Source organism: Giraffa tippelskirchi, chromosome 2 (genome assembly GCF_054371585.1).
Source record: "Giraffa tippelskirchi isolate mGirTip1 chromosome 2, T2T-mGirTip1v1.2.pri, whole genome shotgun sequence".
In the NCBI taxonomy this organism is placed as follows: domain Eukaryota; kingdom Metazoa; phylum Chordata; class Mammalia; order Artiodactyla; family Giraffidae; genus Giraffa; species Giraffa tippelskirchi.
In genome coordinates, this window is record NC_137276.1 from 40796448 (window position 1) to 40820411 (window position 23964).

The window sequence follows — 23964 nt, forward strand, 5'->3', positions numbered from 1 at the left end:
GTTTTGTTTTCTATCTCTATAAGTCTGTTTCTGTTTTGTAAATAAGTTCATTTGTATCATTTTTTAGATTCCACATATGAGTAATATCAGGTATGTCTTTTTTTTGTCTGACTTATTGACTTGGTATGATAATCTCTAGGTCCATCCACGTTGCTACCAGTGACATTTAATTGTGTCAATGTTTGGCACGTTAAATAGCCTTTGCAGGCCAGGTAGGGAACCTGACTGCCATTTATAAAATTGTTATTTCCTTGGTAATTATAATCCACTTTGTCTTCCAAATCATTAAAAAAATGGATGACAGGATGTGTGTGGTAAGAGAGGAAACAGGGTGTGAGTCAGAGGTAGTTGAATAGGAGGAGGCATGCCAGTGTGATGGCAGGATCACTCTTCCAGGCCCTGGCCCCTGACCTTCTCCTTCCTTCCCCTCCTCTCTCAGAAGAGCAAGTGGTTGCATCAGGAACCTGTGCTTCACCTCCCTTCTATACTGGTTATGCATAGCTGCATGACAGCACCACTTCCAACTTAGTTGCTGAATTAGTGCATAAACTCTTGGGGACAGTTTCTGTGTGTCAGGAGTCTGGCTGTGGTTTGTCTTGGTACTTAATAAGGCTCCAGCCAGGGTGTCAGCCAGGGCTGCTGTCTCATCTGAGGCTCGAATGTGGAAGGGCTTTCTTCTGAGATCACGTAATTGGTGGCAGAATTCAGTTTCTGGTGGGCTCTCAGTCGCCTGTTCATTGTCAGCTGGAGGCTGCCTTCCGCTGGCTCTCTCTATAGGCAGTCCACCACTGGGCAGCTTGCTTCAGCTTTCCCACAGAGACTCTTGCTGCAGAATGGATGTTACTGTCTCATGTGATATAATTACGTGCCCTGTCATTTTTGTCTTATTCTTTTGGTTACAGGCAAATCACAAGTCCCACTTGCAGTCAAGGGAAGAGTATTACACAAGCATGGATAATAAGAGATGGCGGTTATGGGGACTGTTTTGGAGTCTAGCCAGGAATATGACTTCTTTCTATCACTTCTCTCCTCTCTGGGTATTCTTCTACTTAACTTGGGGCACAGTTCTTCTGTCTTATCCCTTCCTTCTGACCGACAGGGGGAATTCAACACCCTAGTGGCCTTTCTTCAACTCTTTCCTTCTGTAGAAACACCAGGAAGAGGTAGCAGGAAACTCGGTAAGAAACTCTCTCCTGTAACAGCTCGTATTTTGTGTGTGCGATGTGATTCCTGGCAGGTGTTTCTAAGTCATAATGCGGCTAACATAAATGACCTAAGAGGAATCTTCTCAGCTTTTATGTCTTCTATTCACTGTTGTCTTTAAACAAGTGCTGAAGCCCAAAGCTAGTTCCCTTTCCCGGTGCCATCCTTTTAGAATTCTTGCTACGACTATGTTTTAGATTTTAATTTAGAATCATTGGCCCTGGTAGCTGCCCATTTGTGTCATTTCCCTGATTACCCTCTTCTCTTCAGTCATCTTTGCAGGGTTTCTTGCCTTTCTCTGGCCTGCTCCTGGCCTGTGACTTGGTCATTCTCCAATTACTGCTCTTCCTCATTGCTGAGGAGATAGCATAGTATCGGGTTAAGAGCAAGGACTGAAGTCAGGCTTCCTAGTTTTGAATCTCAGCTTTGCCATTTATTAGCTGAAGAATCTCGAGCAAGTGATGCAGTTTTGTTTCCAGGTGGCTGCTGTGAACTGTTCTGATTCTCACTGGCCAACAAGCCTCTGCTCGCAGCTGCTGCTCTCACTTTGCTCCCAAGATACGTGCACAGACATTAGAGTGAGGTGTGCTTTACTACTCACTGAAACTTTAGACGAAGCCTTTTTTTCTGGTGAAGTAGGCCAGAACGTTTCTGAGCTTATGGGGATACCTCTATTTTTGGTTAGCGTTGCCTTAGAACTTGCAAACCTCCTAAAGATGAGGATAGTTTACTGCTTCCAGTAGCACAACATTTAGTGAGCGCTTAGTGTTTGTCACGAGCTTTATAAAACTGTGTGCAGGCAGTATATCTTTAGCCCTAAAGCAACAATAAGTTATAGTACTACTGTTACTCCCATTCTATTGATGGAGAAACAGAAAAGTGCAAGTTTAAGTTGCTCAGTCATGTCTCACTCTTTGCGACACCACAGTCTGTAGCCCATCAGGCTCCTCTGTCCATGGGATTCTCTAGGCAGGAATACCGAGGCTCAGGGGAATTTAATGACACCCTCAAGTTCTTCATGGTAGATTGGGGAGAGCAGTTCTGTGTGACTGCAAAGCACATGCTTTTAATGATGGAAGGACACCATCTGCCATAGAGAAAAATCTAAGCACTTTTCATGAACTCTTTAGGAGAAAAGAGGCTAAAAATGGAAAGCAATCATGTATGATTATACAAGAGCTCCTGTCTACTTCTGCAGTCTTAGTGCAAAGGCCATCCTCTAGCATCTCAGCTCTCAAATGATCTTGGCTTTGATGCCCTCCAGTCACCTTCTTCCTTTGGGAAGTTTGGCCTCACCCTCGAAGATAAAGTGGGTGTTTGAAAAGGTCCGTATTCTTGTTAGCCAGATTTCTTCATGACTGTTGTAGAATCTTAACATTGTATATGAGGTGTGATTAAGAAATACTGGGTTTTTAACTATCCCACCCAAGATTTTATACATCCAGATTGTTCTCCTTAAGTGCCTCAGCTAAGTTAATTGCTTGTATTCTGGTGAAACTGCCATTGCACTGCATTCTCTTAAATGAGCTTCACCTCAACCACCTCATAACTCCTTCCCCAGCCCCAGTAGTGAGCACAGTGTCTTCTGCCAGCTGCATAGTCCATTGTTGAAGTCACTTATAATTCTTTCAGATAACCGTGGTGGTGGCAAATGACCATCTTTGAGGAAGAATTTGATTCCTAGAACCTATTAAAATGCTTTCCATCATAGCAAAGAATGTGTTTTTGTTCAAAAATCAGGAGCAACTAAACTGTAATGAGACATTTTCTTGTGGGTTTTGAAGGTACAAGAAGAGTATACAATTTACTCTGAGCAGTCAGCATCACTGGAGTGAGTCCCAAAGAGATGAAGGGGATCAAGGAGTACTTTTTGTAGACAGAAAGTTCTCTTTAAAAGTGGGTATTGCTTCATCTCTTGGCCTTTGTTTTCCTTGAAAACATAGCTGATAAATTCTTACTGTTGTTGATGAGGCTGTAATGCAAAGCTCACTTGGAGATAAATAGGTGGCCTGCCACTCTCAGTGTGGCTTTTATTTCCCACAAATGCCCGCCAAGTACTTGGCATTATAATGCAAACCAGAAGGATTAACACTAGTGCAAATGATTCATTCCCTCTTTTAAGAATTTATCATCAAAAAAAGAAACTTGGTACTGATACAAAGAATGCCAACAAATGCATAACTAGAACTTTTGGTTTGCATGTTAGTAAAGGCTGCCAACGAAAATGGAGATTTTTATTTAACACTTCATTAGGATCAACGTAGAAATGTTTCATGTTGCTGTCAAAAGTATCACCTGAAACTCGTTCCAAAATGTTCACCTACAGAAAGAGTCTGAATTTAATGGACTCAGTACCATAATTGCGCTGGTAGCTGTGAATATAATAGACTACTATGCTGGCAGTAGCAAACACAATAATTATAATTATATTTGGGAGACATATTCTGTGGTGAACACTGTACATGCATTATCTCTAATCTGCACAACTACTCCCTAGGGGGATGTATTATTGTCCCCATTTTGCAGACCTGGAAACTGAGGCTTAATAATTAAATTACTTGGCAAAGACCACGAGTGTTGCTGTTCAATAGCAAAGGGTGGAGTTCACGCCTATGTGTTTTAAACTTACATCAAATCCTCTGCATTTTCCATGCTTTTAAAAGGCTTCCATGCCAAGTGACCTGGAGTATAAAGCTATGGCCAGCCTATGAGCAAGTTCCTCTGTGCTGAGTATAATCTACAAATCTTTGACTCTTCATTCCTTCCCTGCTATTTTTGTTGGTGTTGACAAGAACTAGGAAGTTTTCTGTATTGGTGTGGTTTTTTTCATTTCTCTCCCTTCTTATGCCCCTCTTACACACACACATAAACATACACCCTAATGGTCTGGATAACTTGGAGTTTCTGCCTATTCTGTAACTGAGGTTAACCATGTCTCATGGTATCTCAGTGTGTGGAGGCATTTTATAATTAATATTATCTCCTGTCTCTGAACTCCTTTAACACTGAGGCTTCAAGTGAGGAAAGCTAACAGGTTCCTGTTTTATAAGTGTTGTCTACTTGGAGCCCTATGTTCTTCACATAAAATGAGCAGTCCTTGCGTTCTGCTTGATAGAAGTGAGATGTTTTCATTTGGGCTGTACTGTAAAGGCAAAGTGGAACTTCCTATCCCTTGGTGGTGGGCCCTAAAATGTTATGAAATTGAAAAACAGAAGTAAAGCGTACTCTGAATCACTGCCTGTCAGTAAAAGGGGGACAGTTTGCTGAGTGTAATCCATTCAGTTCGGTCGCTCAGTCGTGTCCGACTCTTTGCAACCCCATGGACTGCAGCGCGCCAGGCCTCCCTGTCCATCACCATCTCCTGGCGTTTACTCCAACCATCTCATCCTCTGTCGTCCCCTTCTCCTCGTGCCTTCAATCTTTCGCAGCATCAGGGTCTTTTCCAATGAGTCATTTCTTCGCATCAGGTGGCTAAAGTATTGGAGCTTCAGCTTAAGCATCAGTCCTTCCAATGAATATTCAGGACTGATTTCCTTTAGGATGGACTGGTTGGATCTCCATGCAGTCCCAGGGACTCTCAAGAGTCTTCTCCAACACCACAGTTCAAAAGCATCAATTCTTCAGCGCTCAGCTTTCTTTATAGTCCAACTCTCACATCCACACATGACCACTGGAAAAAACATAGCTTTGACTAGATGGACCTTTGTTGGCAAAGTAATGTCTCTGCTTTTTAATATGCTGTCTAGGTTGGTCATAACTTTCCTTCCAAGGAGTAAGCGTCTTTTAATTTCTTGGCTGCAGTCACCATCTGCAGTGATTTTGGAGCCCCCAAAAATAAACTCTGCCACTGTTTCCACTGTTTCTCCATCTATTTGTCATGAAGTGATGGGGCCAGATTCCATGATCTTTGTTTTCTGAATGTTGAGCTTTAAGCCAACTTTTCACTCTCCTCTTTCACTTTCATCAAGAGGTTCTTTAGTTCTTCTTCAAATTCTGCCATAAGGGTGGGTCCTCTGCATATCTGAGGTTATTGATATTTCTCCCGGCAATCTTGATTCCAGCTTGTGCTTCATTCAGCTCAGCATTTCTCATGATGTACTCTACATATAAGTTAAATAAGCAGGGTGACAGTGTACAGCCTTGACGTACTCCTTTCCTGATTTGGAACCAGTCTGTTGTTCGATGTCCAGTTCTAACTGTTGCTTCCTAACCTGCATACCGATTTCTCAGGAGGCAAGTCAGGTGGTCTGGTATTCCCACCTCTTTAAGAATTTTCCACAGTTTGTTGTGATCCACACAGTCAAAGGCTTTGGCATAGTCAATACAGCAGAAGTAGATGTTTTTTTGGAACTCTCTTGGATTTTCGGTGATCCAACGGATGTTGGCAATTTAATCTCTGGTTCCTCTGGCTTTTCTAATTCCAGCTTGAACATCTGGAAGTTCATGGTTCACAGACTATTGAAGCCTGGTTTGGAGAATTTTGACTATTACTTTGCTCGCATGTGAGATGAGTGCAATTGTGTGGTAGTTTGAGCATTCTTTGGCATTGCCTTTCTTTGGGATTCAAATGAAACCTGACTTTTTCCAGTCCTCTGACCACTGCTGCGTTTTCCAAATTTCCTGGCATATTCAGTGCAGCACTTTCACAGCATCATCTTTTAGAATTTGAAATAGCTCAACTGGAATTCCATCACCTCCAACAGCATTTTTCATAGTGATGCTTCCTAAGGTCCACTTAACTCCAGATTCCAGGATATCTGGCTCTAGGTGAGTGATCACACCATCGTGATTATCTGGGTTGTTAAGATCTTTTTTGTACAGTTCTTCTGTGTATTCTTGCCACCTCTTCTTAATATCTTCTGCTTCTGTTAGGTCCATACCATTTCTGTCCTTTATCGAGCCCATCTTTGCATGAAATGTTCCCTTGGTATCTCTAATTTTCTTGAAGAAATCTCTAATCTTTCCCATTCTATTATTTTCCTGTCTTTCTTTGCATTGATCACTAAAGAAGGCTTTCTTATCTCTCTTTGCTATTCTTGGGAACTCTGCATTCAAATAGGTCTATCTTTCCTTTTCTCCTTTGCTTTTCACTTCTCTTCACAGCTATTTATAAGGCCTCCTGAGACAACCATTTTGCCTTTATGCATTTCTTTTTCTAGGGGATGGTCTTGATCCCTGCCTCCTGTACAATGTCATGAACCTCCGTCCATAGTTCTTCAGGCACTCTATCAGATCTAATCCCTTGAATCTATTTCTCACTTCCACTGAAAAATCGTGAGGGATTTGATTTAGGTCATACCTGAATGCTCTAGTGGTTTTCCCTACTTTCTTCAATTTAAGTCTGAATTTGGCAATAAGAATTTCATGATCTGAGCCACAGTCAGCTTCTGGTGTTTTTTTTTTGCTGACTGTATAGAGCTTCTCCATCTTGGCTGCAAAGAATATAATCAATCTCATTTCGGTGTTGGCCATCTGGTCATGTCCATGTGCAGAGTCTTCTCTTGTGTTGTTGGAAGAGGATGTTTGCTATGACCAGTGCATTCTCTTGGCACAACTCTATTAGCCTTTGCCCTGCTTCATTTTGTACTCCAAGGCCAAATTTACCTGTTACTCCAGTTATTTCTTGACTTCCTACTTTTGCATTCCAGTCCCCTATAATGAAAAGGACATCTTTTTCGGGTGTTAATTCTAGAAGATCTTGTAGGTCTTCAACATTTTGAAGGATCTTCATTACCTCCACCATAGTTTGGCCCCAGGTAAATAACAGAGAAGGAACACAGCCCCACCCATCAATAGAAAATTGGATTAAAGATTTACTGAGCACGGCCCCGCCCATCAGAACAAGACCCAGTTTCCCCCTCAGTCAGTCTCTCCCATCAGGAAACTTTCATAAGCCTCTTATCCTTTTCCATCAGAGGACAGACAGACTGAAAACCAGAATCACAGAAAACTAACAAATCTGATCACATGGACCACAGCCTTGTCTAACTCAATGAAACTATGAGCCTTGCTGTGTAGGGCCACCCAAGACCAATGGGTCATGGTGGAGAGTTCTGACAAAATGTGGTCCATTGGAGAAGCGAAAGGCAAATCACTTCAATATTCTTGCTTTGAGAACCTCATGAACAGTATGAAAAGGCAAAAAGATAGGACACTGACAGATGAACTCCCCAGGTCAGTTCAATTCAGTTCAGTCGCTCAGTCGTGTCTGACTCTTTGTGACCCCATGAATTGCAGCACATCAGGCCTCTCTGTCCATCACCAACTCCCGGAGTCTACCCAAACCCATGTCCATCGAGTCAGTGATGCCATCCAACCATCTCATCCTCTGACGTCCCCTTCTCCTCCTGCCCCCAATCTTACCCAGCATTAGGGTCTTTTCCAATGAGTCAACCCTTCGCATGAGGTGGCCAAAGTATTGGGGTTTCAGCTTCAACATCAGTACTTCCAATGAACAACCAGGATTGATCTCCTTCAGGATGGATTGATTGGATCTCCTTGCAGTCCAAGGGACTCTCAAGAGTCTTCTCCAACACCACAGTTCAAAAGCATCAATTCTGCGGCACTCAGCTTTCTTCACCATCCAACTCTCACATCCATACATGACCACTGGAAAAACCATAGCCTTGACTAGACGGAATTTTGTTGGCAAAGTAATGTCTCTGCTTTTAAATATGCTATCTAGGTTGGCCATAACCTTCCTTCCAAGGAGTAATCGTCTTTTAATTTCATGGCTGCAATCACCATCAGCAGTGATTTTGGAGCCCCCCAAAATAAAGTCTGACACTGTTTCCACTGTTTCCCCATCTATTTCCCATGAAATGATGGGACCAGATGCCATGATCTTAGTTTTCTGAATGTTGAGCTTTAAACCAACTTTTTCACTCTCCTCTTTCACTTTCATCAAGAGGCTCTTTAGTTCTTCTTCGCTTTCTGCCATAAGGGTGGTGTCATCTGCAGATGACACCCAGGTCAGTAGGTACCCAATATGCTACTGGAGATCAGTGAAGAAATAACTCCAGAACGAATGAAGAGATGGAGCCAAAGCAGCAACACCCAGTTGTGCATGTGACTGATGATGGAAGTAAAGTCCGATGCTGTAAAGAGCAACATTGCATAGGAACCTGGAATGTTAGGTCCGTGAATCAAGGCAAATTAGAAGTTGTCAAACATGAGATGGCAAGAGTGAACATCGACAATTTAGGAATCAGCAAACTAAAGTGGACTGGAATGGGTGAATTAAACTCAGATGACCATTATATCTACTCCTGTGGTCAAGAATCCCTTAGAAGAAACGGGGTAGCCATCAGAGTCAACAGAAGAGTCTGAAATTCAGTTCTTTGACGCAGTCTCAAAAACGACAGAATGATCTCTGTTCGTTTCCAAGGCAAACCATTCAATATCACAGTAATCCAAGTCTATGCCTCGACCAGTGTGATCCATTAGTCCAAATTATATGGATCACTGATATCTGAACTGGAAGTATGGACAAACTAGCAAGTCTGAGCACTGAGTGTCCCTTGTGAGATCAAAGCATGCTTGACTTTGGATAAAGAAATTGAGGCTGGGGAATGTGAATGGATTTTCCCAATTTCATGTGACTAGAAAGTGGTAGGACTTTGAGCAAAGCTTTTATCTAGGCATTGTCCTTTGACAGATGGTGTTTTGGGTTGCCTAATCATTTATCTCTTCTATCCTGTAATCTTTAAACAGTTTGTGAAATAGAGCAACAATTCAAATGAGAATCAACATAGGTAGTAACTTAATTATTGATAAAAGCAGGATTGGAAAACTCAGAAATGTCAGTTCCCTCTTTCTCTAAAACATGCACTGGACCCCAGTAACCCTAATGGAGTCATCCTAGTCCGGTAACTCTGCTGGAGAGAAGCCAGCAGAGAGCTGGCTGGTCCTCCCAGAAACAGGCTGCTGTTGCCCTGTTTATTGTGGGGAAATTAGCTTGACTCCAGGTGTTGGAGAGAACTGCGGGAAGACCCTTGCTGCCCAGCTCCGTGTGGGGCCTCAGCACTAAACCAGTGCTTCCTCTATCCTCCCCAAGTGGTTAGTCACTCACTTGTGGGAAGGAAGAAGAGGTTTGGGGAGGGGGAGAGAGTGAAAGTGGGTTACTCTAATACTGCTTCCTTCCAAGAGACAGACTAAAAATTTCTTACCGAAAACATAAGGGAGGGTATTTTAAAAGTCTTCACCCCAACCCCCCACAGTAGAAATCGTGCTCTTTAAAGTTTTTTCTCTTGAGGTGATCTCCTGTGTTGCTCTCTCCTGCCTTTTTGATTTTGGAGAGAAAGGAAGAGACGACCATATTTCTCTCTGTGTATAAGTTATAAAGAAAGGAGAAGACTAATGTAGTAGAAACCAAGAATGGACTTTATGAGACATATAATCAGATTCTCTCTTTTCATGGCAGGTGATGGAAATGTACAGGAACAATGGGAGAAGCCGGTAACTTATAGGAAGCCAAGATGACAAGAATTTTAAAAAATAATCAGTGAGTAAAATTTTGTTAGCTCTTTGGCATTCCTTTGACTATGGGGTGAATTTTCTGTAAGAAACAAAGTTAAAATAATAGCCCTATTAAATACCTTAAAAGTTTAAAAAAGAAAATTTTGAAAAGTAAGTATCTGAGTAAGTAAGTACTTCAGAAACTTGGTGCCAACATTTCAGAGATTCTTTTGCATTGTTCTTTCTTGGCAGAGTGTCTCATTTTAAGTTGGGTGTGTCAGTTTGGTGGATAGAGTATAAATACTTAAAAAACTGAAAGGGGATCCCTCTTACATTAACCTTGGACTTAGCCCATCTCAAATGCAGATCATTCTTTCTTCCACTGGTTCCATGGGCCTCATTTCTTACTCACTTTTTGTGGGTACATTTTGGAGGTAAATATGAATAAACTTGGTGAATATGAAAAAATTGAGCTCTTTTGACACGTAAGAGGCCATTAGTATTTGCAAGTTATCTGACAGTTATATGTGATTGGTTTTGGTTTCATTATGGTAGTCATAATGTTAGTAAGTGTGTAGTTAGTGGAAAGATCATACATTTTTGAGTCAGACATTCATACACCTGACTCTGGCTATTGTGCTTTTAGTTGTTACTCAGCCTCTCCACCTCAGTTGACTCATCAGTATCCTGGATTTGATCATATTTCTCATGAAATGAAAGACTATTAGGGTAATACTTTGTGTGGTGACTGTTACATTACAGGGCCACAGTAAAAGTAGTTACTTTCCATCCTTATATTTGTATCATGATTTATAGTTTATAAACCTTTATTTTGATTTAGGAGACTGACCAGCTCAAGTTCCTGAGCTACTGTCAGGCAGTGGTGGGTGAACATTGCAGATACTGATATGCAAGTAAATGTTCAGAGTCTGCCCTGATTGGGGGAGGGGGTTGTAGCGTTTGCCAATTTCTGTGGTGTGAACACTCACATCATTGCTAATTTCATGCTACCAGCAAGCATTACTCCCAGCAGAGTTGAGAAGTGATTGCAGGAACACACCTTTATATGATTTCCTACCAACCAGGTACAATAGTTGCAAAGAACATCAAAGATCATTGATCATAGTAAAACAGGAAATGATGTGTTTTGAGTACTTATGATCTTTGATTTTAGTACAGTTTATTTTAATTGTATGTTTGTATAATTTAGCATTTACTGATGGTGTGTTTAACAATCGCCTTGCCCCAAATCCTGGGAATATGCAAGGTTTTAAGGGACTGATACATGAGCTGGCCTCAGCACACCAATGATGGTAAGTTTCCTATTGTGAAGACATTTCCAAGCCACAAATCTTCCATTATCTTTCTCAGCCTTGGTGGTAAGAGTTTGGTTTGGTTGATAAAAGCAAGGTCTGCTTTTGAATCCATGCTAGGTAACCCAAGTTGTCATGGCCCCACGGCTTCTGGAATGAAGATAAGTGCCAAGATCAATCCAGAATTTAGATCTATTTTCTTAAGTGTGTAACTAGAGTTCTCATGTTATTAACTCGGCTTTGTAACTGGCCCCTGGCACCCCTCACTTCTGGCTTTTGAGTGATAGTGTGTGGAGATAAGTCAGACTGTTTACTCCCTTTTGAACTTTTTTCTTTCCCTTCTCTGTACTCCAGTGAGTCTGCATTTCCTCAGGTAGTGACACTTTGGGGTGCCTCCTGACTAAAGATGGCACGTAGCTTTGCTTTTGATTCAGAAATTAAGAAAAAGGAATTGTCTCCAAAGAGAATTAACCAAAACCAAAAACCTGAGAAGTTTAAAGTTCATACCAACTGGATTAAGATCTTAGGGAGTAAAATGAAGAGAAGAAAGGAAAATGGATCAGATATCTCAGTGCTTCTTCTGGAAACAATTTCTTCAGTCTTGTCACTTGCCCTTTAGAAGGGAACAATTGAAGCCTGAAATTGCTAAGTAACAGCTAAGATCGTGGTGCTTGTATTTATTTTAAATCTCACCCACCTAGTTCTCAAAACACGTTCTTTATTGAACCTTCAAAAAAAAATGCCTTGGCTATTTCAAAACCTTCGTTTATGTCAATTCCCTGAATCAGAGTTACATAATCTTAAAACATTTATTTCCCTTATTTCTTCCTAAAACAATAGGTATTTATATTTCCTACCGAGTCAGGATTGGACTTGGATTATTATAAAAGTAGTTCTTATCCTTTTGAAGAGGAAGCTCATGGATAAAAATCTGAGAGACTAATCTCTGGACTAAGAAATATTGACTTACATCTTAAACAAGTTGAATAAGGGTGTCTTTGGTAACTCTGAAAGCAAACATGGGAGTAATGATTAATAGAGAAATGTTGCCACAGATAAAATATCCTGACTGATAATTTCTCTCTCCAAAATGGACCCTACGCATCTTTGGAACATCCCCACAGTAGGTGAATTTTTGATTAGAGCACTAGGTGTACAAACTTCAGATGTGCAGATTTTATAGCCTTGCTTTATGTTCAAATCAACATACTCAGTAGTGTCTGGATACTTGAGAATCCTGGGTCATTTTAGGATAGATTCCCTGGTGACTCAGATGGTTAAGAATCTGCTTTCAATGCAAGTGACTTGGGTTCCATCCCTGAGTTGGGAAGGTCCCCTAGAGAAGGGAATGGCTACCTACTCCAGTTTTCTTACCTGGAAAATCCCAGGGACAGAGGAGCCTGGAGGGCTACCCCATGGGGTCACAAACAGTCGGACAGGATTGAATGACTAAGCACCAGTAAAAGTAAAACAGGCTTATTCCACTTATTCAAGAGTTGATAATCAAGCCTGAACAAAGAAAACTGTCATTTCAAAACAAGTGTGGTAAATGTTATAATATATATATTAAATACTCAGGAAACAGACAAGAGAGAGGAATTACCTGTGTGATAAGAATGGGCTGGGGTGGGGTGTTCAGGAGCAGATGACATTTGAATTGGGTATTTAATGATCAATTCCTTTTAATTAAAATGCCTTTTTTAGGTTATAGAAGTTAACAATGCTAATTGGAAAGAGTGTTAAAATGTGAAAATTATTAAGATTAGAAAACTCATTATCACTACCCAGAGATACGATTATTAGGTTTTTTTTTTTTTTCTGCATACTGTTCCTGTGTCTAGATTAGATATTTTTCTTCCTAAAATGGATCATTATCAATATTACTTTGAAACCTGATTAGACTAATAATAAACTGAGACCACGCCAAATCAATAGGTATAATCTACATCATTTTTGTTACTGTTCTGTAGCATCCCATGTATATGTGATCTGTAATGTATTTAGCCATTTCCTTACTAGTGAGCATTTAGTTTGTTTTCAACTTTTCATTCTTTTAAAGCACACTGTGATGAACATCTTTGTGTATGCACTGTGGTACACTTAACCAATTATTTGGACAGGATCTTTGAACAGAGTGCATAGGAAATACTCTAGGTAGAACAAACAGTTTTTGAGCCAAGAGGGAGAGGTGGGAAAGGAAGATTCCATTCTGGGGAAAGGCCAGAATTGTAGTTTGGTTGAATGCAAAGAGAGAAGGCAGGTAGTGCTAATTAGGGCTAGAGGTAGAAGACAGAGGTAGAAGCATCTTTGATGCTAAGTCCTTTATTCACTCTCCGTTGGGAGCCACGTGTGGAATCTCTATCATACTTGAAATGAAGACTGTCTTTAATTGCTCTTCATTTCTCTTGTTTGGGAAGAAATAAAAAATTAATAGTGCTGCCTTCTGAAACTTCTTGAGAGTCTTAAGAAACTGACCAGTTAGGAAGTAAACAAGTAAGAGAAGTCATGGGAAAAGTATGTGTGTGTGCATAGAAAAAACTCGACTAGGGGAGCTTATGGTTTTGACAGGGGAAGAAAATATCATTAATAAATGCATTTTCTACTTAAGAAATTTAAACAAACTATTTATGATTTAATTTAAAGATAATTTGGGAAAGATATGGAATAAGGGATAAATATCATAATTTAATAATAATATGCCTTTATATTTAGCAAGTACTTTTATGTGCTTATGTGTTTTAAATACATTGTTTTACTTAATCTTTCAACAACTGTCTTATAAAGTGTTTAAGATTATCTCCATTTTGTGGGTGAAACCGAAGTCTCAAAGGCTGCTTTGGTGGGAGATCACCAGAACTGGGTTCCAGTTCAGGCTCTACTGGGGCCTTGGGCAAGTCCTGGAATCGCACTAGAATGGTTGTCAGAATACAGTGAGACAATATCTGAAAGCTTATGAGAACAGCATAAAGTACCATAGAAATGAAAAGGCTGCTTTTTATAATAGGACATCTTCTCTCATTACTGAAGGGAAGAAGCACTTCTCTAGCCATTTTCCATTCCCTTTGCCATAGGTTACGTTACCATCAAAACATTTGCTATTCCTTCCTACCCACGCTCCATCCTGTGGGAGAATTATGCTGTCACACCCACTGAGGGTTGAGCCCCATGGCTGTCTTGGCGCTTGGACTTGTAAATAACAATGACATGTGCCATTTCCAGGCAGAAATGGAATCCAAATTGCCTGGTTCTACCATCTCTCTTTTCTCTTTACATGAGATCAACCTGTCCTAGTTAGGGCTGCTACTTCTGCCTTGGTCCCAGAGGGAAAAGGACATGGAGCCCAATCTCAGCTCACCTGCAGAGAACCAAACAGGAGTCAGAAATAAACATTCCTCTGTTGTTGGCCTCTAAAATGTTGGTGTTACTTGTTACTGCAGCATAAATTAGCCTGAACTGATACACCCCTTTTTCACCCCTTAAATACCACTCTCTTGCCCTTTCAGGACACACACAGATACTTTGTACAGAGAGCATCTTTGTAAAGTTGAGAAACAGTGCTCCCCATCATCAGTTGTATTACACTCTCTCTCCTGCATTGAAGAGGCCAACCTTCATCAGAGGTTATTACTTTAAATAAGGCATTTAAATAAGGTACTTAGTGTTGACCAACTTGACCCTTATTTTTTTTTTCCTTCAAACATTTGTAGAATGTGTCCCATGTCAAAGTCTGGACATCTAGAGGTTTAAAAAACCCAAGCCTTGGTCCTGGTCTTTAGAAATCTTAAGGAGTCTGATGCAGTCGGATGCTGTGTATCTAATGCAGGAGACACAAGTTTGATCCCTGGGTCAGGAAGATCCTCTGGGGAAGTAAATGGCAACCCACTCAAGTATTCTTGCCTGGAAAACTCCATGGACAGAAGAACCTGGCAAGCTATAGTCCATGCGGTTGCAAAGAGTCGGACACAACTGAGCGATTGAACAACAGCAAATCCTAACAGCTATAAAAGAACTCAATGTCGGGTGGTGAAGGAGAGTGCCACTTTGATGAAGGTGTCTGTAGGTGTTCATATAGGTGTCCCCGTTTTGTTGTATGCCATCCTTAAGATGTTCTTTAAGTATTGTTGCTTTCTTAGTTAAGCTTATCTTCCTTTTTCCATCTCTTCCTTAGCATGTACTTATTGTGCCATTTAATTGTACTATATACTAGGCTTCCTTATTCTCAGTATGTAGTTTTTAGTCAAACAGTTTATACTGACTCGCTCACTGAGTGTGTATGCCCTTTCTTTCTGACACATGGTATAAAGTCTTTGGGCTTCCCTGGTGGCTCAGCTGGTAAAGAATCCGCCTGCAATGCAGGAGACCTGGGTTCGATACCTGGGTTGGGAAGATCCCCTGGAGGAAGAAACGGCTACCCACTCCATTATTCTTGCCTGGAGAATTCCATGGACAGGGGAGCCTGTCCATGGGGTTGCAAACTCTTTAACTTCTTTACCTCAATTTTCCCCCCACAACTTAAGTTGCTTAATACACTGTTAAAACAAAATTATATTCTTAATAAAGGATTGACTCTTTTCTTTGATTTTTCCCACTCTCAAGTTTTTAGTTCTTCTCACCATGATATATGAAGTGAAGTTCATGGTTGTTAATCCATGTGCTCCTTTTTTTTTTCTTCTTATGGTATCTGATGTGCTTAAGGCTCTGCATGGGAGAACCAGTTTGTCTTGGCTTAGTAACACCTTACCTCAATTTGGAATAATTTCCAGAGGACTTGTCATATTTCAGATCACATGCCTAATAATGTGACTAATGACTAGCCCTGGCTTTGGATGATGGAGTAAAACCAGAAGCTTCTACAAGTCTGTCTGGCCAGCGGTTGCTAGGTTAAGACAGGGTACAATCTAGCCATCCCCTTGCTTTATGACTGAATTAAACTGTTTTCTATCTTATTACTTCTGGCTATCTCTCCAGTTTGATTTCAAAAGGCATAACAAGGTGAATTTATTATTAAAGTCCCCTCTTGGATCAAGGGCTTTTAAACTTTTTGTCCAACATGCACAGAAGGAAGAGATTGTCCACCTCCATCAGATGGGAAGGGACACTCAGGGACCTGCCCTAGTTTACCACTAATGGTCTGCTTTTAGGTTGGGTGATAGGTTTATGATTGTCGATTTTATTATTATTTTTCCTGACCAATATGTTAAATATATTCTCTTATATGTAATAAATACTCCTTAACCAAACACATTTTTTAAAATGTGATATACAGCTAAAGCTGTAAAGTGCATCCATCACATTTATTTTGGCAGGACTGAGTCACTTCAGTTATTTTTGCAATTTTAATCTTTTTTTATAACACCTAAGTGCCCTCTTAAGATGGTGCCATCTTTTTTCAACAAGGCACAACAAATTTTCTATGAAGATCCTATTTATAGACCCTTAATTTTCAGATGATCTTCATGTCAATACCAGCATTTGTATAGCTTAAGGTTTACCCAGAGAAATTTTTTCTTTTGTTTTGCTACAGAGAAATACCTTTTCTTGGGAAGATATAGAAAGTTAATGTCTGGCTATTGACTATGACACTTACTCCTTGGAAGGAAGGTTATGGCCAACCTAGATAGCATGTTTAAAAGCAGAGACATTACTTTGCCAACAAAAGTCCGTCTAGTCAAGGCTATGGTTTTTCCAGTGGTCATGTATGGATGTGAGAGTTGGACGGTGAAGAAAGCTGAGCGCCGCAGAATTGATGCTTTTGAACTGTGGTGTTGGAGAAGACTCTTGAGAGTCCCTTGGACTGCAAGGAGATCCAATCAATCCATCCTAAAAGAGATCAATCCTAGGTGTTCATTGGAAGGTCTGATGTTGAAGCTGAAGCTCCAGTACTTTGGCCACCTCATGCGAAGGGTTGACTCATTGGAAAAGACCCTAATGCTGGGTAGGATTGGGGGCGGGAGGAGAAGGGGACAACAGAGGATGAGATGGTTGGATGGCATCACCGACTTGATGAACATGGGTTTGGGTAGACTCCGGGAGTTGGTGATGGACAGGGAGGCCTGGCGTGCTGCAATTCATGGGGTCGCAGAGAGCCGGACACGACTGAGCGACTGAACTGAACTGAACTGAACTGATTGACTATGACTGCCCACTAGTTCCTTCTCTTCTCTGCAGGGAAATCTAGATATTTATACAGAGTTGGAAATGTTAGCTCAGCTCTCAGTCACCTGAACTAAAAGAGTGGACAGTATTCTGTCCACTCTTGTCTGGCTGCTATGGATAGCGGACAGAATACTACCAGCTCTGGGGTCAGACATTCATAGCTTTGAAGCAGGCTGGGACATGTCTTCACGATTGACCTTAGGCTTCAAAACCTTCTCGAACACCCTGTTTCCTCATGTGTGCAGTGCAGTTGTTATTACCTGCCTTGCTGTACTGTGTACAGATTAAATGTCAAGTGATATGTGCACGATGGAAGCCACTATCATTACTAGATCCTCAGTAAATGAATTCAATTGAGCATGTTTTTCTTGCTGTAGGTGGAATTTCAAATACATTTTCCTATAGGAACAATGTTATGAATGGGGTTTGAGTATCGTATTAGAAATATTAACACTATACCTCAGATAAATCATGAGTTAAATAGGCCTTTAAAGACTGGCCAGAGAAGCCAATCTCTCTACATCTGGTCTCTAGTGAAATGCATTTCAAGTGCCACAGAAGAGTTCATTAACTTTAGAGTTCATTAAACTTTCAGAATGTAATTTATTACCAGATTGAAGACTGTTTAGATAAGCTTATGTGTTAGACTTGAAATGGAATTTCTTGATAGGTGCTGATGTTTGGGGGACAGACAGAGGAGCCCTCCTTTCTACTTCTGGGAAGTAAACACCTTCTGGAGAACTTGGTTGCTCTTTCCTCCAGTTCAGCTAGGTAGTTCTAGTGTAGACCAGTCAGTCATGGGACCTTGGCCACTGGGGTGGCTACATGGCCCATGCTGAGCAGTGTGAGTTTTTCTTCAGAAATTTTAAGATTATAACTATGGAATAGTCCCTCTTAGTGCCAGAGCTGGGAGTTAAGTGGAAGAAGGCAGATTTTAGCAAGGGAGAACAAAGCTAACATGTAGAAGCAAAGATGTCCTCTTGTCCTGGTGGAGTCCACAGTGAAATGGCCCTAAATCCCAGCGACCCCTGGGACTTTCATGTTGCTAGCCCTGATGGCTCAGCAGGTAAAGAATCCACCTGCCATGCAGGAGACACAGGAGACGCGGGTTCAATCCCTGTATTGGGAAGATCCACTGGAGGAGGAAATGGGCAACCTGCTCCAGTATTCTTGCCTGAAAAATTCCATGGACAGAGGAGCCTGGTGGGCTACAGTCCGTGAGGTTGCAAAGAGTTGGACATGACTGAGTGACTATGCAGAGTTAATCGATCTTACTTTTGCCTCTGCGGCTTCAAGTGCCATGTTACCTGCAAGTTAAAGAATACTAATTAATTTGGTTGTTTGTATTTGGAATATTTAAGAAGTGTGTCTTTGTCATGAGCAGTTATAATAAATGTAATTGTATAGTAGGGCAGCTGATTTATCACAGCTCTTTTAGAACAACGGTAGTGTTTATTCCAATCTCATAAAAGTAGAACTGTATTAGTACTAATCAAAAGATATGACTGACTCTGTATGGAAGAGAAAGACTTGAATAGAGGCTTGCTCTAATGCAAATGTCATATTTTTTATTTTAAACCATATAAGTAAATGGAAACTTATGATGTTTCTAACAGTTATATGTTGCCTTGGACAACTTCCATTTGCTAACTTTTATGCTTAGGAGCACTTTAAGGTAAACAGGTAAAGATATTTCTATTTAAGGAGGAATTGGTCTTTGGTAAGACTGTCAAATGTGTATGTATGTGTTCCTTATTTTAAAGGGAAGATAGAATGACTTAGTCCCTCTGTTCTCGTGAGTGGGTTAGTATTTGGGGAACTGAGATGGTATGTGCTGACACTCTTTTGTAAACTGTACTTCCTTTTAGGAAGTATCAGATTTGCTTTCTCAGTAGTGGCATTCTTTATTGTTGGAACATGTCGTAACAGCAAAGACTCACATCTGTCACTTGGGTTCTGATTGCCAACTGGGTTGAACAGCTATAATATTTGAGTATTCTTGATGTGTCAGCAGTCAAAAGGAAAGTTTTCCTTTCTCCTTTGTGGCTGTTATACAACTTAAACACCATTATATCAACAACAACTATTTATTCAGAATCTGCTAGGTCCTGGGGAGCCAAGGTCTCTGAAACATTGTCTCTGTCTCCAATGGACTTTTGTTATCTGAGAGAGAAAAGCCAGAGATTTCAAACAGGAGGAAGACACTTAGGCTCTCTAAGTTAGTTTTTAGATGGAGGTATTAAAGAATAAATCTGTAGGCATTTGGAAGAGAGGATTTGAGTTCCCTAGGATTTGAACCAGTCAGTAGGGTTCCAGAAAAGGAAGGGGTTTGAGAGGGTCTGAAAGGCAGTAACTTGTAAGGAGAGTGGGAGAGACAGGGGCCACAGCTTGGGCCCAGGTGTGGAGGTGGTAATGTGCCCGTTGCTTTAGGGGAACAAGAAGTAGGCTGGTGGGATTATTTGGCCAAAGGTTTTTTGAGTGGAAGATGGGGGGCTGAAGAGGTGAAAGCCAGCTTTTGAATGACTGAACATCATGGCCCCTGATGCTGGGAAAGATTGAGGGTAGGAGGAGAAGGGGGAAGCAGAGGATGAGACGGTGAGATGGCATTACCGATTCAATGGACGTGAGTTTGAGCAAACTCTGGGAGATACTGAAGGGCAGGGAAGCCTGGTGTGCTGCAGTCCATGCGGTCGCAAAGAGTCGGACACAACTTAGCAACTAAACAACAGCAGCATCATGGCATTGGGATCGTAGCTAGTTGTTTCTTTTTTTAAACCATAGATTGCAAAGTACAAAGATTGTCATTTTAACTTTGGACAACAAAGCTATCCTAGAAATAGTGACCCTTTTTCTATTGTGAGAACATTCTGACAACGTTGGTAATTGTGTCCTTATTTCCAAAGCATAAGCATCATTGTAAACATCTTTCAGGTGCCTTGAGCTATGATCACATGTGCACTTATTTATGAAGCCTTCTTTCTTCTTGAATGGAGCACCCATTCTATACATTTTCAGCTTGACTGGATCCCAGACAATAGACACAAACTAGAGTATCTCTCTCTTTTCCTGTGTGGGTTACCTTTCCCATCCTCTTTTTATGTATCTCAGTGCATCTATGTTTGGCTGCACACATGCATACAGTTGCATACTTTATTCTATTTTTTATTTTTTGGCCATGCTTCACAGCATGTGGGATCTTAGTTCCTCCAAAAGGGACTGAACCCACGCCGAGTGTATTGGAAGTGTGAAGTCTTAAACATTGGGCCACCAGGCAAGTCCCCAACAACACATTTTAAACTGCAAGGTCACAAAGCTTATTGAGTTGCTCATAGTCACATAGGTTTTATATACATTCAGTTCAGTTCAGTTGCACAGTAGTGTCCGACTCTTTGCGACCCCATGAACCACAGCACGCCAGGCCTCCATGTCCATCACCAACTCCCGGACTCCACCCAAACCCATGTCCATCGAGTCGATGATGCCATCCAACCATCTCATCCTCTGTTGTCCCCTTCTCCTCCTGCCTTCAATCTTTCCCAGCATCAGGGTCTTTTCAAATGAGTCAACACTTCGTATGAGGTGGCCAAAGTATTGGAGTTTCAGCTTCAACATCAATCCTTCCAGTGAACACCCAGGACTGATCTCCTTTAGGATGGACTGGTTGGATCTCCTTGCAGTCCAAGGGACACTCAAGAGTCTTCTCCAACACCACAGTTCAAAAGCATCAATTCTTCGGTGCTCAGCTTTCTTTATATTCCAACTCTCACATCCATATATGACCACTGGAAAAATCATAGCCTTGACTAGATGGACCTTTGTTGGCAAAGTAATGTCTCTGCTTTTAAATATGCTGTCTAGCTTGGTCATAACTTTCCTTCCAAGGAGTAAGCGTCTTTTAATTTCATTGCTGCAGTCACCATCTGTAATGATTTTGGAGCCCAGAAAAATAAAGTCACCTACTGTTTCCACTGTTTGCCCATATATCTGCCATGAAGTGATGGGACCCGATGCCATGATCTTTGTTTTCTGAATGTTGAGCTTTAAGCCAACTTTTCACTCTCCTCTTTCACTTTCATCAAGAGGCTCTTTAGTTCTTCTTCACTTTCTGCCATAAGGATGGTGTCCTCTGCATATCTAAGGTTATTGGTATTTCTCCTGGCAATCTCGATTCCAGCTTGTGCTTCTTCCAGCTCATTGTTTCTCATAATGTACTCTGCATGTATGTTCAATAAGTATGGTGACAATATACAGCCTTGACGTACCCCTTTTCCTATTTGGAACCAGTCTGCTGTCCATGTCCAGTTCTAACTGTTGCTTCCTGACCTGCATACAGGTTTCTCAAGAGGCAGGTCAGGTGGTCTGGTATTCCCATTTCTTTCAGAATTTTCCACAGTTTATTGTGATCCACACAGTCAAAGTTTTTGGCATAGTCAATAAAGCAGAGGTAGATGTTTTTCTGGAACTCTCTTGCTTTTCGATGATCCAGCAGATGTTGGCAATTTGATCTCTGGTTCCTCTGCCTTTTCTAAAACCAGTTTGAACATCTGGAAGTTCACGTATTGCTGAAGCCTGGCTTGGAGAATTTTGAGCATTACTTTACTAGCGTGTGAGATGAGTGCAATTGTGTGGTAGTTTGAACATTCTTTGGCATTGCCTTTCTTTGGGATTGGAACGAAAACTGACCTTTTCCAGCCCTGTGGCCACTGCTGAGTTTTCCAGATTTGCTGGCATATTTATTGCAGCACTTTCACAGTGTCATCTTTCAGGATTTGAGTAGCTCAACTGGAATTCCATCACCTCCACTAGCTTTGTTCGTAGTGATGCTTCCTAAGGTCCACTTGACTTCACATTCCAGGATGTCTGGCTCTAGGTGAGTGATCATACCATCATGATTATCTGGGTCATGAAGATCTTTTTTGTACAGTTCTTCTGTGTATTCTTGCCACCTCTTCTTAATATCTTCTGCTTCTGTTAGGTCCCTACCATTTCTGTCCTTTATTGAGCCCATCTTTGCATGAAATGATCCCTTGGTATCTCTAATTTTCTTGAAGAGATCTCTAGTCTTTCCCATTCTGTTGTTTTCCTCTATTTATTTGCACTGATCACTAAGGAAGGCTTTCTTAGCTCTCTTTGCTATTCTTTGGAACTTTGCATTCAGATGGGAATATCTTTCCTTTTCTCCTTTGCTTTTCACTTCTCTTCTTTTCACAGCTATTTGTAAGGCCTCCTCAGACAGCCATTTTGCTTTTTTGCATTTCTTTTTCCTGGGGATGATCTTGATTCCTATCTCCTGTACAATGTCATGAACCTCCATCCATAGTTCATCAGGCACTCTATCAGATCTAGTCCCTTAAATCTATTTCTCACTTCCACTGTGTAGTCATAAGGGATTTGATTTAGGTCATACCTGAATGGTCTAGTGGTTTTTCTCCACTTTCTTCAATTTCAGTCTGAATTTGGCAATAAGGAGTTCATGATCCGAGCCACAGTTAGCTCCCGGTCTTGTTTTTGCTGACTGTATAGAGCTTCTCCATCTTTGGCTGCAAAGAATATAATCAATCTGTTTTCGGTGTTGACCATCTGGTGATGTCCATGTGTAAGGTCTTCTCTTGTGTTGTTGGAAGAGGGTGTTTGCTATGACCAGTGCGTTCTCTTGGCAGAACTCTATTAGCCTTTGCCCTGCTTCATTCTGTACTCCAAGGCCAAATTTGCCTGTTACTCCAGGTATTTCTTGACTTCCTACTTTTGCATTCCAGTCCCCTATAATAAAAAGGACATCTTTTTGGGGTGTTAGTTGTAGAAGGTCTTGTAGGTCTTCATAGAACTGTTCAACTTCAGCTTCTTTGGCATTACTTGTCAGGGCATAGACTTGAGTTACCGTGATAATGAATGGTTTGCCTTGGAAACGAACAGAGATCATTCTGTCATTTTTGAGATTGCATCCAAGTACTGCAGTTCGGACTGTTTTGTTGACTATGATGGCTACTCCATTACTTCTAAGGGATTCCTGCCCACAATAGTAGATATAATGGTCATCTGAGTTAAAATCACCCATTCCAGTCCATCTTAGTTCACTGATTCCTAGAATCTCCATGTTCACTCTTGTCATCTCCTTTTTGACCACTTCCAGTTTGCCTTGATTCATGGACCTAACATTCCAGGTTCCTGTGCAATATTGCTCTTTACAACATCGAATCTTGCTTCTATCACCTGTCCCATTCAAAACTGGGTGTTGTTTTTGCTTTGGCTCCATCCCTTCATTCTTCCTGGAGTTATTTCTCCACTGATCTCCAGTACCTACTGACCTGGGGAGTTCATCTTTCAGTGTCCTATCTTTTTGCCTTTTCATACTGTTCATGGGGTTCTCAAGGCAAGAATACTGAAGTGGTTTGCCATTCCCTTCTCCAGTGGACCACATTCTGTCAGACCTCTCCACCATGTCCCATCTGTCTTGGGTGGCCCCATATATATACATATATATGTATACACACATATACACACACACATATATAGTCTTTTCGTATAATATAAAAAAGCTACAGTTCTTGACCTAAAAATCAGTATTAATTTCAATGACTGTTTGAAGAAAGTTGCCTGTAACGCGCAGGTTTTCCTCTTGGTCTCTACTACAAAACTCTACTTCTTTAACTGATAAGAGAGAGGAAGGGTTTATGACATGATGGCATGCCAGACTCTGACAGTTATCACGTGACAATGATGTACTGGAAGCAGAGAGGATTGGACCTGGCAGCAGGAGCAGCACTTAGGAGATTCAACTTTACTGACCCTGGCATGAGGGCATGGATGCTTGAACCAGGATGGAAAAATCAGTACA

The 23964-nt window shown here is 41.1% G+C and overlaps 1 protein-coding gene across 17 annotated transcripts in view; it reads left to right on the top strand.

The window, feature by feature from the left end:
- The window catches only part of SGMS1 (sphingomyelin synthase 1), a 330821-nt gene that overhangs the window by 196544 nt on the left and 110313 nt on the right, over positions 1-23964 (top strand). For all 17 annotated transcript variants that reach the window (XM_081556966.1, XM_081557014.1, XM_081556948.1 and 14 more), the window contains one exon: positions 9626-9706. The gene's annotated coding sequence lies outside the window, so the exon portion shown is untranslated. The remainder of the gene's footprint in view (positions 1-9625; positions 9707-23964) is intronic.